The 16,972-nt window shown below is 37.5% G+C and overlaps 1 protein-coding gene across 1 annotated transcript in view; it reads left to right on the top strand.

The window, feature by feature from the left end:
- NADK (NAD kinase) overlaps window positions 1-16,972 on the top strand; it is a 1,020,436-nt gene that overhangs the window by 244,099 nt on the left and 759,365 nt on the right. The window lies entirely within an intron of this gene.

Raw genomic sequence — 16,972 nt, 5'->3', positions numbered from 1 at the left:
TCAAGAAACTCAGAAACAAAATTAGCTACATACTTTTTTTGGACACAAAAGCTATCTAATTTTCTCTCTCTCCACCTGCAAAGCTACTTATTGGTAAAGGTATTCTCCTTACTCGACTAGAATAGGGTTTACCACTATTTGCAACAGCCTCACTCAAAAATAAAACATCACTGCAATCCATTTCATATAAAATCTGTCATTTCATTACTAATGCTCCTCAACTGCAAATTTTTTTTTATTTTTATTTATTTTACATTTGTTTACCGGGAAAGTCCGACTGGAATGAGGTCTATTTACAGCAGAGGCCCAGGGAGAAAAGCTCCACATCACTCAAAAGATAAATCATACAATCAGTAGAAAATTTACAATGGTTTGTTCCAAGCAAACTTAATTTAAACATAGTAGACCCTGGATGGCAGAAATTGCAAGAGAAAAACTCCACATTCTCCAATGCTATCAAAAGAGATATCGCAGAAGACATAATAATTTGCACATAGTAGGCCATGTATGGCAGTGTTTGGCTACTGTATTAAAGAGAAAGTGAGCAGAGAAGAGAGGAATGTAGGAAGAATTGGTGGAGAGCAGGAAGGCATTTATGTGATGCAAGGACAGAGCCAGGATTGCAAGAGGTGTGACTTAAGTAACTTTTTGAACAGTAAGATAGATGGTGCAGAAGAGATATTTTGGAGGAGGTTATTCCATTTCCTAGTGACAGTATGAGAGAACAGAGCTTTCCCTGCTGTATTGTTGGCTTTGGATATACAGAACAGGGTTTTGTTGGATGAGCGTAGTGGACAGTTTGCTGAATATTGGTTTAGTAGTTGGCTTAGGGCTGGAGTTTTGTGGGGATTCTTTAGCATGTTGTAGGTGAGCACTAGTTGGTGGTAACTAATTAATTGAGGGAGTTCTAACCACTGTAGCTCCTTTAGGGCAAGACAGTAATGGCTTCTAAATGTAGAGTTATTGGCAAATTTTGCAATCTTATTGTAACATGTTTCTAGTTTGTGTAGGTCTGTTTTCCTGATGTGGGTTAGGATTGGTGATGCATACAATAGAGTAGGCAAAAGGTGGGTTTGGGCTAGGGTGATTCGTGCTTGGTCTGATAGGAAGTTTTTGTGTTTATATAAAGTTCCTTGTTTTTTATGTACTTTTTTAATGGTTTGAGAAATATGGACATCAAAATGAAGGTCCTTATCTATTTCAACACCAAGTAGCTTAGTATGGGTGGAGGGAGAGATTGTGGTTCCATAAGAAAGGAGGTGTTTTTCTGGATTTGTTGGGGGTGAAAAGAAGTAATTTGGTCTTTTTGGGGTTTAGAATCAGTTGGATATCATTAATCCATTTTTCCACAGAGCAGAAGGAATCTTGGGTTAGCTTTTGTAGAGTGGTTATGGATGGGGCTGAGCAGATTAGGGTTGAGTCATCTGCGTATTGTATCAGTGTTGCATGCAGGGTGAAGTTATATAGTTTGTTGGTGAAAATGGTGAATAGTAGAGGCCCCAGTATTGATCCTTATGGAACACCTATGGTAGTTGGTAGTAGGGGCCATTTGACTGACTGTTTTCTGTCAGAGAGGTAGTTTTTGAACCAGGCAGTAATGGAGGGGGGCAAAGGACATGGTGGATAGAGTGTTTAAAAGTAAGTTATGTGGGACCATGTCAAATGCCTTGGAGAGATCTAAGAATATGGCTGATACGAAGTTGTTGTTGTTTCTATGTTGGTTAACCTGGTTGGTAAAGGAGAGAAGAGCAGTAGTTGTACTATGGTTTGGACAGAAGCCATACTGTGTGAAGGAGAGGAGATTATGTGAGGTTAAGAAGTGCATCACTTGAGAGTGAATACATTTTTCCAGGAGCTTGGAAAGGGGGGATAAGATAGCAATGGGGGGGGGTGGTAGTTTGATAGCTCATAGGAGTTGCTGCCTTTGTGTAGGGGAATAATATATGACACTTTCCAAAGTTGGAGGATGTAGGCTTCTTGTATGGAATGGTTTATAAGAATTGAGACAGGGTAGGCTAGGGACTCTGCAGCTAATTTTAGGAAATTAGTGGATAGACCATCTGCTGCAAGAGTGGTAGATTTCAGTTTTGAAAGTTGTTTTTTAACTGTGGAGGTTGGTACAGGTGAGAGTGAAAAGGAAGGTATATTACTGTTATCTATAGTGGGGTGATTGTAGAGTTATTGTTGGATAGCTGGGTGGATAATGACAGCATAGATTCTGTGAAGTGATAGTTAAATTTAGAAGCTATTCTGTCATTGTCAGTATTGGTGCTGGGAGTAGGGGTGGTAGTTTTTCCGGGTTTCAGAAGGGAATTGATAGCTTGCCAGAACTTTTGAGGGTTTTTGGGATGTTTGTTTTGGATATGTAGGAAGTAGTTTTGTTATCCATTTTTGTTTGTTTTTTGGCCTGATTCAGAAGTTGCTTATACTTTTGTTTGTCTTGTATGGTGTTATTCATTTTCCAGATCTTCCAGGCATTGTCTCTAGCTTTTAGTAAGGTTTTTGTGGTTTTATTTAGCCAAGGGGCATAGTTAACTTTAGTTCTAAGTTTCCTAATTGGAGCTACTGTATTTAGAACATTCATAAAAGTACTATTGAAGAACTCCACTGCCTGGTCTAATGCTAGAGTTTGTAGTGGGTGCCAGTTGCATTGTTGTAGCATGCTGTTAAGAATTTGTGGATTTAACTTGTGGTCATCTCTAGTTTCTTTATTTAGTATGGATTTGGGTTATGTTTACCTGTTTACGAAGGAGTAATGTGGGGTAGTGGTCACTGAGTTCATCAGGTAGGCAGCCCACATGATAATTTTCTTTGGGGAAGTTAACTAAAGTCCAATTGAGTATGGAATGTTTTTTGGATTTTTTGTCAACCCTGGTGGGTTATTCAATTAATTGTGAGAATCCAAATAAGCTAATATGGTTTGAGGGATTGTTGGAGTTGCAGGCTAGCCAGTCTAGGTTTAGGTTGCCTAACAGGATAGTTTCTTGGGGCAGGTTGGTTGTAGCCCATTGTAAAATTTCCTCTATTATGGGAGAGTTATTTCCTGGAGGAATATAACTGCAGAGGATGTTGATTCTCTTTTTATTTTTGAGAGATATAATGGAGCCTAATACTTCGGCATTCAGAAATTTGGGCAGTGGGGTTCTCAGAGGCTGGAGGTTAAGTGTGTTTTTAAATACAATTGCAACTCCGCCTCCCTTTTTGGCATCTCTGTCTAGTTTTAGTATGTTATAACCTGGGGGAATATTTCTTCATTTTGGGTGGTGGGTTTTAGCCAGGTCTCAGTAATGGTTAGTATATCGGGAGTAGTGAGCTATGAATGCGTGTAGGTCATGTAGTTTGTTGGATATACTTCTTGAGTTTAGATTAATAATAAGTAGGTCTGATTTCTGTTTGTGTGGGAGAATTTTGTTGTCTGGACCTAGGTTGGGGTGTATGTCTCCTGAGATTAGATGTTTTTAAAGGAACAGACTGAGTTTTATGGCATATGCTAGGTCTGTATTTATTCTAGTTACTGTTTGTTTATTGAGAGGAAGTGTGGTGTGTGGTTTGCATATATAAAATAATGAGCAATCATTAAATAGTGTGGAACAGGTTTCAGTATTTTTGTGTGTAGGTGTGTGCGTGTAAATATTGTGTTATGTGGAAGGTATTGTTTACTGGTATGTTAGTGAGTGTATATGTGGTGTAGGCTAGAGTAGTGAGAGTTAGTAGTAGTGGTAGAATGCCCTGCATGATTTGTTTGGTGGAGGTATTGTTTAGCAGTAATGTGATTTAGGTAAATAGGTTAGGTGTGGTAGGGGCTGGATAGTAGTTTCAAGATTGGGTACTGGGTGGGGTGTTTAGCTTGGGTGTGGTTGGGTGTAATTATAGGAGGATACTGATTGGAGGGGAGATTGGTCAGGTGAGCAGGGGACAGTATAGAAGTAGATGCACTGGGGTGGGTGGGAATTGGGGGTAGGGTAGGGGAGCGGAGTGAGCCCGTAGGGCGGAGTGGGTAGAGACCTGAAGAAGTGAGGACTGTGAAAAACTATCAGTAACTGCAGCTCAGACACTTAAATTAGGGTTGAGTTGGAGCTATGTAGTGTAGGCAATATTTATATTTGGGTTGGCCAGTCCAGGAGGGTAGAGGGAGTTAGCATAGAACAGATGGGGAGAATCAGCAGAAATAATTGCTATAGTTGGGTAGAAACTTTGGGAGAATAATACTGTGCGATCAGTCTGCCGTGGACTATGCTGCCACCTAGTGGCAAGAAGGAGATGGCAGACTGAAGGATAGAGTAGTACACAGATACTAATAAGGTATGATAGAACTAGGGGGGAGGGTGGCCAGCGAGTTCCGGTAGGCTGCTAACGCACACATGAGAAAGACTAACAACTACAAGTACTATTTTTAGGATACAAGTAGACTTTACAAGGCTACATACATTCACACTTCTTAGAGTACAGATACCCTTTATTTTGGCAGCATTCAGTGATGCGTGGGTAGCAGACAAATCAAGGGTGTCTTCTGGATGAGGCAGAGAGGTAGTCCTTGTGCTTTAAGGCAGAGAGGGAGCACCCGAGGTGGTAGACTGCAAAATAGAGAGGGACACAGAGAGTTAGGTAGGGTGGATGGCAAAGTTGGGGAGGTACAAGGTAGAAGGAAAGGGCAGTAAGAAGGGCTATCAGGATGTGAAGAGGTGTACTAGCTTGTACAGTAAGTAGTGAGAGGCTAGAAAGATTAGAAGGGGAGCGATAGAGTAGGATTAGAAAGGTAGCATTATAAAACAGTGCGTATAGGTAATACATACAGCACAGTTAGCCAGTGGAGCCACAATCTAACAATTACCCTCAGACCCAAGGGATAGAAAATGCCCCTGGGCTATTTGGGAGGGTAGGGTTAGCAAAAACAGTCACATATGCAAGCAACAGAGCAGTGGTGCAGTCAAATGGTCAGGCAGTATTCTTATAGACACATGCATTAGCTAAAAAGCAGTTCTGCAATGTAACAGTGATAATGCGGTAGCATGGGCAGTTATATATTTCACTGTGATGTATTAACATGAGAATGGGCTTTCCACGTGCTCTAGTTAGAATAGCGTCCATATGCAACCGAGTTAGGCAGTAGTAAACATAATATGTCTGGCGTCCTAAAGCGATTGAATTCAACAGTAGCAAAATAATGTGCCTGAGGTGGCCATAACGACCACAACCTTTCAGACAGGAAACGTGTTATGCTAGGTGATTTTATCCCAGTTGCTGTGCAAAGGCCTAGAGCACAAGCCGTTTTTATTATGTCTTCTTTATCTGTACAGTAGCGGTAATCATACCAGCTGATTTGCCATCAGCATTGCACCTCTATGCCCAATTAAGCACGCAATCCAAACTGTATTACAGAATCTGCAAAATAAGGAGCTATGTCAATGTATACGCTATCTTAAATGGCAGCGGTAAACATACAAGCTGATTTGCAGTCAGCTTTAAATCACTAAGCCCAATTAAAGTTCACACTCCAGCTAAATACAGAAATCTAGCAGATATGGTCTCTTCAAGTGTATGTATAACACAAAACACTTTGCTGAACCTACCGGGAGGTGAGTAAAGCAGCCCAACCGCAGGAGCGGCGCAGAGGGATGTGGATGCTCAAACCGTATTTTAAATATGGCGCCACTGATAGTGTCCACTAGAAGTAAACTGAGGGGGGGGGTTAGATAAAGGGGAGGGGTTAGGTGGAGGGGTATGATAGGACTGGAGAGGTGTGAGTGGGAGGGAGTGAATCCCAGAAAAAATAAAGCCCAAAAGAAGTGAGGACTGTGAAAAAATCAGTAACTGCAGCTCAGACACTTAAATTAGGGTAGAGTTGGGTTGAGTTGAAGCTATGTAGTGTAGGCAATATTTATATTTGGGTTGGCCAGTCCAGCAGGGTAGAGGGAGTTAGCATAGAATAGATGGGGAGAATCAGTAGAAATAACTGCTATATTTGGGTAGAAACTTTGGGAGAATAATACTGTGCGATCAGTCTGCCGTGGTCTATGCTGCCACCTAGTGGCAAGAAGGAGATGGCGGACTGAAGGATAGAGTATGATAAAACTAGAGGGGGGGGATAATGTCCAGCGAGTTGCGGTAGGCTGTTAACGCACACACGGGAAGTCAGACTAACAACTATTTTTAGGATTCTAGTAGACTTTACAAGGCTACATGCATTCACAGATCTTAGAGTACAGATGCCCTTTATTACGGCAGCATTCAGTGATGCATAGGTAACAGACAAATCAAGGGTGTCTTCTGGAAGAGCAGGGAGGTAGTCCTTGTGCTTTAAGGCAGAGAAGGGAGCACCCTAGGTAGTAGACGGGAGGTGAGTAAAGCAGCCCAACCGCAAGAGCGGCACAGAGGGATGTGGACGCTCAAACCGTATTCTAAATACCAAATATCAAGTATTAAAACAGTGTGTTACCCTCTCCAAAGCTAAATTGTTACGAATAGATGGCAGAACAACTCTTCTCATGGGATCCCTCATATTCAAAGTACTAAATTAGGACACATCTTCACTTCTTGCAATGAAACTTTATTGCAGCTAATTCACTGTACAACCTCTGGAGCTGATCTAAACTAATCCTTACACTTCAGGTTCCTACAGCTAAACTATACTTCTCTGACCACAGCTTCTCTGTCTTAGCCCCTAAGTTATGGTAATCCCTTCCTGAATATTTTACTTGTACTTTCTGAATACTCTCACTACCGCCCCAGTAGTCTTTGAAGAAACAATATGAATGTAAATGTATTATTGCAGGACATATTAAATAACTAAACAACATCCTAGCCAAAATACCATAACAAACTTGACATATGAAAATAAATAAACGGTCTCGGCACACTGAAATCGGCTGTTAATAAATTTATTATAAAAGGTCCATACACAAGCACTTTCACCCTGCCACACAATGCAGGGCTTTTTCAAGTGAATAAAAAAGCTCAATAAAAATCCATTTAAATATCCCTGCTCCCAAAAAAAAAGCGCCAAAAATTTTTAAAGGCATACACTCTTCCATTAATTAATACATTGTTATTCTTAATACAGTAAATGCAGCGAACCTGTATTATTAGCATATTATTTATCCAAAAACATTACATATTGTTTCAAGCACTCCAAGTTTGAAACATTTCAAAATTAGAAAAACATTATGAATGTGCTGATTAAATGTTAGTAGTCAAAAAAGTTACTATCAACAGCTGTGCTCGTATATCCACATTTTATCATAACTTACTTGCTTTTTTAATCAAGTAGGGCTTTATTGAAATATGATCATTTAGACCTGGGGATTTGTTTAATTTAATTTTATTTGCCAGTATGTCTCCTTGCAGTCTAACCAGTTCTCCCAATCTCCCCCCCAGGGTCCATGGCAACTTGCTCTAGAATCCCGAAATAAAACCCTTTATGGCTTGGTTCCATATGAAGATGTTTACAGAGAGCGTTATTCAAACTTTTTTTCTTTATATGATAAATATGCTCATAAATACGTTTACTCAATGTCCTTTCTGACTTTCCTGTGTAGAAACTCAGAAAGTCTCTACGTAGGACCAAGTAAACTATGCCTCTAGTCATACACTTACCCTTCCTAAAAATCACAATACTGTTCATGCCATTATTTAACATGACCTTTTCCTTATCAATAATGTATTGGCAATAATTGCACCTTCCAAATCTTCTTATTCCATAAATTCCGTGATGTCCACCCTTATTTTTATTCTTCTCAAAAAGTTTTTTTTTAATTTGTCCATGTTTTAAAAACAAAATCTGGAGTTTTGCCTACTTTATATACTGTGTCCTGGTTGAATTTTAACATTTTCCAAATTTTTTCAACCAAGTTTTTTATTTCTCTTGAGGCATTACTATATTGTATCGCTAGGGCCCTTCCAAATTGTTTGTTCTCATCTGGTTTGTTAATGGAACTACTAATGTAGCTACTGTAGCTAATGTAGCTAATGAGTTTAAATACTTGGGGTCAATAGTTCAGAGTAACGGTGAGTGTGGAAGAGAGGTGAAGAAGAGAGTACAGACAGGATGGAGTGGGTGGAGAAGAGTGTCAGGAGTGATTTGTGACAGACGAGTACCTGTAAGAGTGAAAGGGAAGGTCTGCAAGATAGTGAGACCAGCTATGTTATATGGGTTGGAGACAGTAGCATTGACAAAAAGGCAGGAGTTTGAGCTGGATGTGGCAGAGTTAAAGATGTTAAGATTTGCACTGGGTGTGACGAGGGTGAACAGGATTAGGAATAAGTATATTAGAAGGTCAGCCCAGGTTGGAAGGTTTGGAGACAAAGCCAGAGAGGCAAGATTACGTTGGTTTGGACATGTACTGAGGAGAGATGCTGAGTATATTGGGAAAAAGATGCTAAGGATGAAGCTACCAGGTAACAGGAAAAGAGGAAGGCCTAAGATGAGGTTTATGGATGTGGTGTGAGAGGACATGCAGGTGGTTGGTGTGACAGAGCAAGATGCAGAGGACAGGAAGAAATGGAAACAGGTGATCCACTGTGGTGACCCCCTAATGGGAACAGCCGAAAGAAGATGATCAAAGTGTTTTGATGTATATGATACCTTAATTGAACTAAAGCTATTTGTTAGGAAACTGAATTTTTCTCTACTGTTTGACCAACAACTTAGGAATAATGAGACAATTTTTAGTGTTGTGTAATCCACCTTTACACCCAGCATTGCAAGTCTTTGAAGCTGTATGTGCATTTGACGTATGGGTAATAATAAAAGTAGGGGGAATAAATGGAGGTACAAACCAAATTTAACCAACAGGGAGAAAGAAATTTTGGAAGAATTAATGGCTGATTGGGAAATTCGCATTATGAGACAAGATAAAGGGGGAGGAATGGTCTTAGTTAATGCCATTGATTACTCGAGTAAAATCCTGGAAATGGTAAATCACATCAATATATATGTGCCAGTATCCACCAATGAAATTAATATTGCATATAGGAAAGTGGACCTAGCAATAGAAGAACTAATATTTTGAAAATAGACTTGATCAGAGGGTGGAGGAAATATTGCAAATTAAGAAACCTAGAATTGCATCTTTTTTTGGCATCCCTAAGATGCATAAATGTACCATTGACCCACCATACAGGCCTGTTGTCTCTGGGGAAGGATCGAAAACCTACCCTATAGCCACTTTCTTAGATTATTCCTTGAAACACATAATAGAATCCTATGAACATTTGTTAAAGGATTCTTGGGACTTCTTACAAAGTCTAACACCTGGGATATGTGAAGGGGAAATATTTTTTTCTGACCATTGACATGGTTGATTTATTTTCCTGTATTCCAATTGAAAAAGGTTTAGAAATGTTTCATGCACTTCTGAGTGAAAATAGTTCTTTAAAGTTGGATGTTGATGCAATGGTGGACCTTATGAGAATAGTACTGGAGAACAATTTTATCTATTTTGAAGGTGAGACTTTTAAACAGGTCCAAGGCTTAGCTATGGGGGCAGCGTGTGTCCCCATATATGCCAATTTGGTCCTTTTAAAGTGGGAAATTATTTACTTATTCAATACTAATTATTGGCAACACATAACTTATATCATTGCTGTTTGGACGATATTTTTGTAATATGGGAAGGGCCTAGGGACCTTTTAAACTCCTTTATAGAATACTTGAACTCCACCACTAGTTTTTTTAAGATTCACATACAAATTTGGCCCCACTCGGATTGATTACGTGGACATCAGGTTGGATAAAAGTAATGGGCGGTTAAGATCCAGGATACACCATGAAGAAACATTCTGTAATTCATACCTCCCCTACAACAGTGCACACCCCTGGAAACATAAAAAAGCATAGTGAAAGACCAACTAGAGCTGCAAGAATGACCTCGGGAAAGAGATTATTACATGGATGAAATACAGCTGATGTCTAGATTATTTAGAGCAAGGGGTTACCCAAATAAGTTAATAGAAACAGTAACTACAGAAATTATTGAGGGATGGGAAAGTAAGTACACACCTCTATTAGGAAATAAGCAACAATGTTCCATTAACAAACCAGATGAGAACAAACAACAATTTGGAAGGGCCCTAGTGATGCAATATAGTAATGCATCAAGAGAAATAAAAACCTTGGTTGAAAAAAATTGGAAAATGTTAAAATTCAACCTGGATATAGTACATAAAGTAGGCAAAAGCCTGCATTTTAAAACAGGGACAAATTAAAAAAAAAACTTTTTGAGAAAAATAAAAATAAGGGTGAACATCAGGGAATTTATGGAATAAGAAGATGTGGAAGGTGCAATTATTGCCAATACATTATTGATAAGGAAAAGGTCATGTTAAATAATGGCATGAACAGTATTGTGATTTTTAGGAAGGGTAACTGTATAACTAGAGGCATAGTTTACTTGGCCCTATGTAGAGACTGTTCGAGTTTCTAAGTAGGTAATTCAGAAAGGACACTGAGTAAACATATTTACAAGCATATTTATCATATAAAGAAAAATGTTTGAATAATGCCCTCTATAAACATCTTCATATGGAACCAAGCCATAAAGGTTTTTATTTTGGGATTCTAGAGCAAGTTGCCATGGACCCTGGGGGGGGCGGGGATTGGGAGAACTGGTTAAACTGCAGGGAGACATACTGGCAAATAAAATTAAATGCAACAAATCCCCCAGGTCTAAATGACAATATTTCAGTAAAGCCCTACTTGATCAAAAAAGCAAGTAAGTTATTATAAAATGTGGATATACGAGCAGAGCTGTTGACAGTAACTTTTTTTACTACTAACATTTAATCAGCACATTCATAATGTTTTTATAATTTTGAAATGTTTCATACTTGGAGTGCTTGAAACATTGTTATGCTTTTAGATAAGTAATATGTTAATAATAGAGGGTCTCTACATTTATTGTGTTAACAATAACAATGTATTAATTAATGGAAGAGTGTATGCCTTTAAAAGGTTTTGGCGCTTTTTTTTGGGAGCAGGGATATTTAAATGGATTTTCATTGAGCATTTTTATTCACTTGAAAAAGCCCTGCATTGTGACAGGGTGAAAGCGCTTGTGTATGGACTTTTTATAATAAATTTATTAATAGCCGATTTCAGTGTGCCTAGACCATTTATTTCTTTTCAAGTTACTGGTATTCCACGGTCTGTTTCAACTTTGTGTTTGTAGTAAAACTTAAGACATATATTAACTGTTATGTAAATATGTACATAATGCCCTCCCCCTCTCATCCTCACTTGACCCTTACTAATTTCTATTCACTATACTCTTTCTCTTCTATTCTATTATATTTGCATTCATCTGTTATAATAAATATTTAAAATTTTATATTATGCTTTATAAAGACAGCATTGTTATAATCTATTGCTGTAGACTGTTTATACCTAATGTATTTGTAGTGCACAGAACAGGGTGATTATTCTCTGATATCGTGAAAAAGACAAACCAGTTATGTGTTGCTATACTACAGGACCTGATCTTAACAACTAAAGAGCACCCCTGCTTCATTTGTTAAGATCTGGTATCATGGTAGGCAGTTAAATCTGCCAGTACTGGTCAGCAAATGACAACATCAGAATTAAAAACAGATTTCTTCTGCCTGCTGTCTGTGCCAGTTATCTGTCCCTGACTCTCCGTAAGATGAGACCGAGTGCTACACTATTTTTCAGACAGTGCTGGTTATGTGCTTTATAGCTTTGAAAGCTGACAAAACACTGCTTATTTTTTTTTCTTTTCCTGTAACTAGTAGTACATGGTGCAAATGAAGGTCCATGCACTACAGAGAATTATGATCGTGTCTCCAGTCATAACTCATTATTGGTGCCAAGATTCACCTCTCAAGCTTTCCTGTTCAGGTAAATTTCTTGGTATCCATGTATTGAACACACAGTAAGCCAGTTACTATCAAAGACCAAGTCACAATCCTCTATTTATTTTATGTATACTTATTTTTTATATATTACTTTGTTGGGTATTCAGCCTGGGCTGACTCTGTAATTGGTGGTCTTGCTTGTTCAGTGTGGTAACCTGGCAAACAAATATGCATACAGATATGTATAAATAATGCCATTCAGCTGTCAGTTTGCTTTTTATAGTTGACAGCTGGCCGGCTAAGAACTTGCTGTATTCAACTGGACGTATAAGAGAATTTAAGTACCTTTATCTGCACTTTTTTTTTCAAAAAATACAGTATTTAAATTGATTTTAACTGTGTTGCAGGAATATTAACAGAACTGGAAGTTAGTCAGTGTTTGCTGAATTTTGTTTGCTAGTAATTACAGGTGTGGGGGTAGCCACATTCTTTGATTTCCTGTTCTTGCCTATTTAAGTGGTACAGTGTGAAATATTTTCTGCTTAAAAACCTCAGCTTTGGCCGGCTAAGAACTTGATGTATTCAACTGGACGTATAAAAGAATTTAAGTACCTTTATCTGCACTTTTTTTCAAAAAAATACAGTATTTAAATTGATTTTAACTGTGTTGCAGGAATATTAACTGAACTGGAAGTTAGTCAGTGTTTGCTGAATTTTGTTATTTTCTAGTAATTACAGGTGAGGGGTAGCCACATTCTTTGATTTCCTGTCCTTGCCTATTTAAGTGGTACAGTGTGAAATATTTTCTGCTTAAAAACCTCAGCTTTGGCCTGCTAAGAACTTGCTGTATAAAACTGGACGTATAAAAGAATTTAAGTACCTTTATCTGCACTTTTTTTTTCAAAAAAATACAGTATTTAAATTGATTTTAACTGTGTTGCAGGAATATTAACTGAACTGGAAGTTAGCCAGTGTTTGCTGAATTTTGTTATTTGCTAGTAATTACAGGTGTGGGGTAGCCACATTCTTTGATTTCCTGTCCTTGCCTATTTAAGTGGTACAGTGTGAAATATTTTCTGCTTAAAAACGTCAGCTTTGGCCGGCTAATAACTTACTGTATTCAACTGGACGTATAAGAGAATTTAAGTACCTTTATCTGCACTTTTTTTCAAAAAATACAGTATTTAAATTGATTTTAACTGTGTTGCAGGAATATTAACTGAACTGGACGTTAGTCAGTGTTTGCTGAATTTTGTTATTTGCTAGTAAGTACAGGTGTGGGGGTAGCCACGTTCTTTGATTTCCTGTCCTTGCCTATTTAAGTGGTACAGTGTGAAATATTTTCTGCTTAAAAACCTCAGCTTTGGCTGGCTAAGAGCTTGCTGTATTCAACTGGACGTATAAGAGAATTTAAGTACCTTTATCTGCACTTTTTTTTTCAAAAAAATAATGTATTTAAATTGATTTTAACTGTGTTGCAGGAATATTAACTGAACTGGAAGTTAGTCAGTGTTTGCTGAATTTTGTTATTTGCTAGTAATTACAGGTGTGGGGGAACCACATTCTTTGATTTCCTGTCCTTGCCTATTTAAGTGGTACAGTGTGAAATATTTTCTGCTTAAAAACCTCAGCTTTGCCCGGCTAAGAACTTGCTGTATTCAACTGGAAGTATAAGAGAATTTAAGTACCTTTATCTGCACTTTTTTCTCAAAAAAATACAGTACTTAAATTGATTTTAACTGTGTTGCAGGAATATTAACTGAACTGGAAGTTAGTCAGTGTTTGCTGAATTTTGTTATTTGCTAGTAATTACAGGTGTGGGGGTAGCCACATTCTTTGATTTCCTGTCCTTGCCTATTTAAGTGGTACAGTGTGAAATATTTTCTGCTTAAAAACTCAGCTTTGGCCGGCTAAGAACTTGCTGTATTCAACTGGACGTATAAGAGAATTTAAGTACCTTTATCTGCACTTTTTTTCAAAAAATACAGTATTTAAATTGATTTTAACTGTGTTGCAGGAATATTAACTGAACTGGACGTTAGTCAGTGTTTGCTGAATTTTGTTATTTGCTAGTAATTACAAATGTGGGGGTAGCCACATTCTTTGATTTCCTGTCCTTCCTATTTAAGTGGTACAGTGTGAAATATTTTCTGTTAAAAACCTCAGCTTTGGCCGGCTAAGAACTTGCTGTATTCAACTGGACGTATAAGAGAATTTAAGTACCTTTATCTGCACTTTTTTCAAAAAATACAGTATTTAAATTGATTTTAACTGTGTTGCAGGAATATTAACTGAACTGGAAGTTAGTCAGTGTTTGCTGAATTTTGTTATTTGCTAGTAATTACAGGTGTGGGGGTAGCCACATTCTTTGATTTCCTGTCCTTGCCTATTTAAGTGGTACAGTGTGAAATATTTTCTGCTTAAAACCTCAGCTTTGGCTGGCTAAGAACTTGCTGTATTCAACTGGACGTATAAGAGAATTTAAGTACCTTTATCTGCACTTTTTTTCAAAAAATACAGTATTTAAATTGATTTTAACTGTGTTGCAGGAATATTAACTGAACTGGAAGTTAGTCAGTGTTTGCTGAATTTTGTTATTTGCTAGTAATTACAGGTGTGGGGGAACCACATTCTTTGATTTCCTGTCCTTGCCTATTTAAGTGGTACAGTGTGAAATATTTTCTGCTTAAAAACCTCAGCTTTGGCCGGCTAAGAACTTGCTGTATTCAACTGCACCTATAAGAGTATTTAAGTACCTTTATCTACACTTTTTTTTCAAAAAATACAGTATTTAAATTGATTTTAACTGTGTTGCAGGAATATTAACTGAACTGGAAGTTAGTCAGTGTTTGCTGAATTTTGTTATTTGCTAGTAATTACAGGTGTGGGGGTAGCCACATTCTTTGATTTCCTGTCCTTGCCTATTTAAGTGGTACAGTGTGAAATATTTTCTGCTTAAAACCTCAGCTTTGGCTGGCTAAGAACTTGCTGTATTCAACTGGACGTATAAGAGAATTTAAGTACCTTTATCTGCACTTTTTTCAAAAAAATACAGTATTTAAATTGATTTTAACTGTGTTGCAGGAATATTAACTGAACTGGAAGTTAGTCAGTGTTTGCTGAATTTTGTTATTTGCTAGTAATTTCAGGTGTGGGGTAGCCACATTCTTTGATTTCCTGTCCTTGCCTATTTAAGTGGTACAGTGTGAAATATTTTCTGCTTAAAAACCTCAGCTTTGGCCGGCTAAGAACTTGCTGTATTCAACTGGACGTATAAGAGAATTTAAGTACCTTTATCTGCACTTTTTTTTCAAAAAATACAGTATTTAAATTGATTTTAACTGTGTTGCAGGAATATTAACTGAACTGGAAGTTAGTCAGTGTTTGCTGAATTTTGTTATTTGCTAGTAATTACAGGTGTGGGGTAGCCACATTCTTTGATTTCCTGTCCTTGCCTATTTAAGTGGTACAGTGTGAAATATTTTCTGCTTAAAACCTCAGCTTTGGCCGGCTAAGAACTTGCTGTATTCAACTGGACGTATAAGAGAATTTAAGTACCTTTATCTGCACTTTTTTTTCAAAAAAATACAGTATTTAAATTGATTTTAACTGTGTTGCAGGAATATTAACTGAACTGGAAGTTAGTCAGTGTTTGCTGAATTTTGTTATTTGCTAGTAATTACAGGTGTGGGGTAGCCACATTCTTTGATTTCCTGTCCTTGCCTATTTAAGTGGTACAGTGTGAAATATTTTCTGCTTAAAAACCTCAGCTTTGGCCTGCTAAGAACTTGCTGTATTCAACTGGACATATAAGAGAATTTAAGTACCTTTATCTGCACTTTTTTTTCAAAAATACAGTATTTAAATTGATTTTAACTGTGTTGCAGGAATATTAACTGAACTGGAAGTTAGTCAGTGTTTGCTGAATTTTGTTATTTGCTAGTAATTACAGGTGTGGGGGTAGCCACATTCTTTGATTTCCTGTCCTTGCCTATTTAAGTGGTACAGTGTGAAATATTTTCTGCTTAAAACCTCAGCTTTGGCCGGCTAAGAACTTGCTGTATTCAACTGGATGTATAAGAGAATTTAAGTACCTTTATCTGCACTTTTTTTCAAAAAATACAGTATTTAAATTGATTTTAACTGTGTTGCAGGAATATTAACTGAACTGGAAGTTAGTCAGTGTTTGCTGAATTTTGTTATTTGCTAGTAATTACAGGTGTGGGGTAGCCACATTCTTTGATTTCCTGTCCTTGCCTATTTAAGTGGTACAGTGTGAAATATTTTCTGCTTAAAAACCTCAGCTTTGGCCGGCTAAGAACTTGCTGTATTCAACTGGACGTATAAGAGAATTTAACTACCTTTATCTGCACTTTTTTCAAAAAATACAGTATTTAAATTGATTTTAACTGTGTTGCAGGAATATTAACTGAACTGGAAGTTAGTCAGTGTTTGCTGAATTTTGTTATTTGCTAGTAATTACAGGTGTGGGGTAGCCACATTCTTTGATTTCCTGTCCTTGCCTATTTAAGTGGTACAGTGTGAAATATTTTCTGCTTAAAATCCTCAGCTTTGGCCGGCTAAGAACTTGCTGTATTCAACTGGACGTATAAGAGAATTTAAGTACCTTTATCTGCACTTTTTTTTCAAAAAATACAGTATTTAAATTGATTTTAACTGTGTTGCAGGAATATTAACTGAACTGGAAGTTAGTCAGTGTTTGCTGAATTTTGTTATTTGCTAGTAATTACAGGTGTGGGGTAGCCACATTCTTTGATTTCCTGTCCTTGCCTATTTAAGTGGTACAGTGTGAAATATTTTCTGCTTAAAACCTCAGCTTTGGCCGGCTAAGAACTTGCTGTATTCAACTGGACATATAAGAGAATTTAAGTACCTTTATCTGCACTTTTTTTTTCAAAAAAATACAGTATTTAAATTGATTTTAACTGTGTTGCAGGAATATTAACTGAACTGGAAGTTAGTCAGTGTTTGCTGAATTTTGTTATTTGCTAGTAATTACAGGTGTGGGGTAGCCACATTCTTTGATTTCCTGTCCTTGCCTATTTAAGTGGTACAGTGTGAAATATTTTCTGCTTAAAACCTCAGCTTTGGCCGGCTAAGAACTTGCTGTATTCAACTGGATGTATAAGAGAATTTAAGTACC

This window comes from Protopterus annectens, chromosome 14.part0, assembly GCF_019279795.1.
Source record: "Protopterus annectens isolate FY-2018-M chromosome 14.part0, PAN1.0, whole genome shotgun sequence".
NCBI classification, from domain to species: Eukaryota; Metazoa; Chordata; order Ceratodontiformes; family Protopteridae; genus Protopterus; species Protopterus annectens.
Note: the sequence above shows the minus strand (reverse complement) of the source record. Positions and strands in the feature narration are given on the sequence as shown.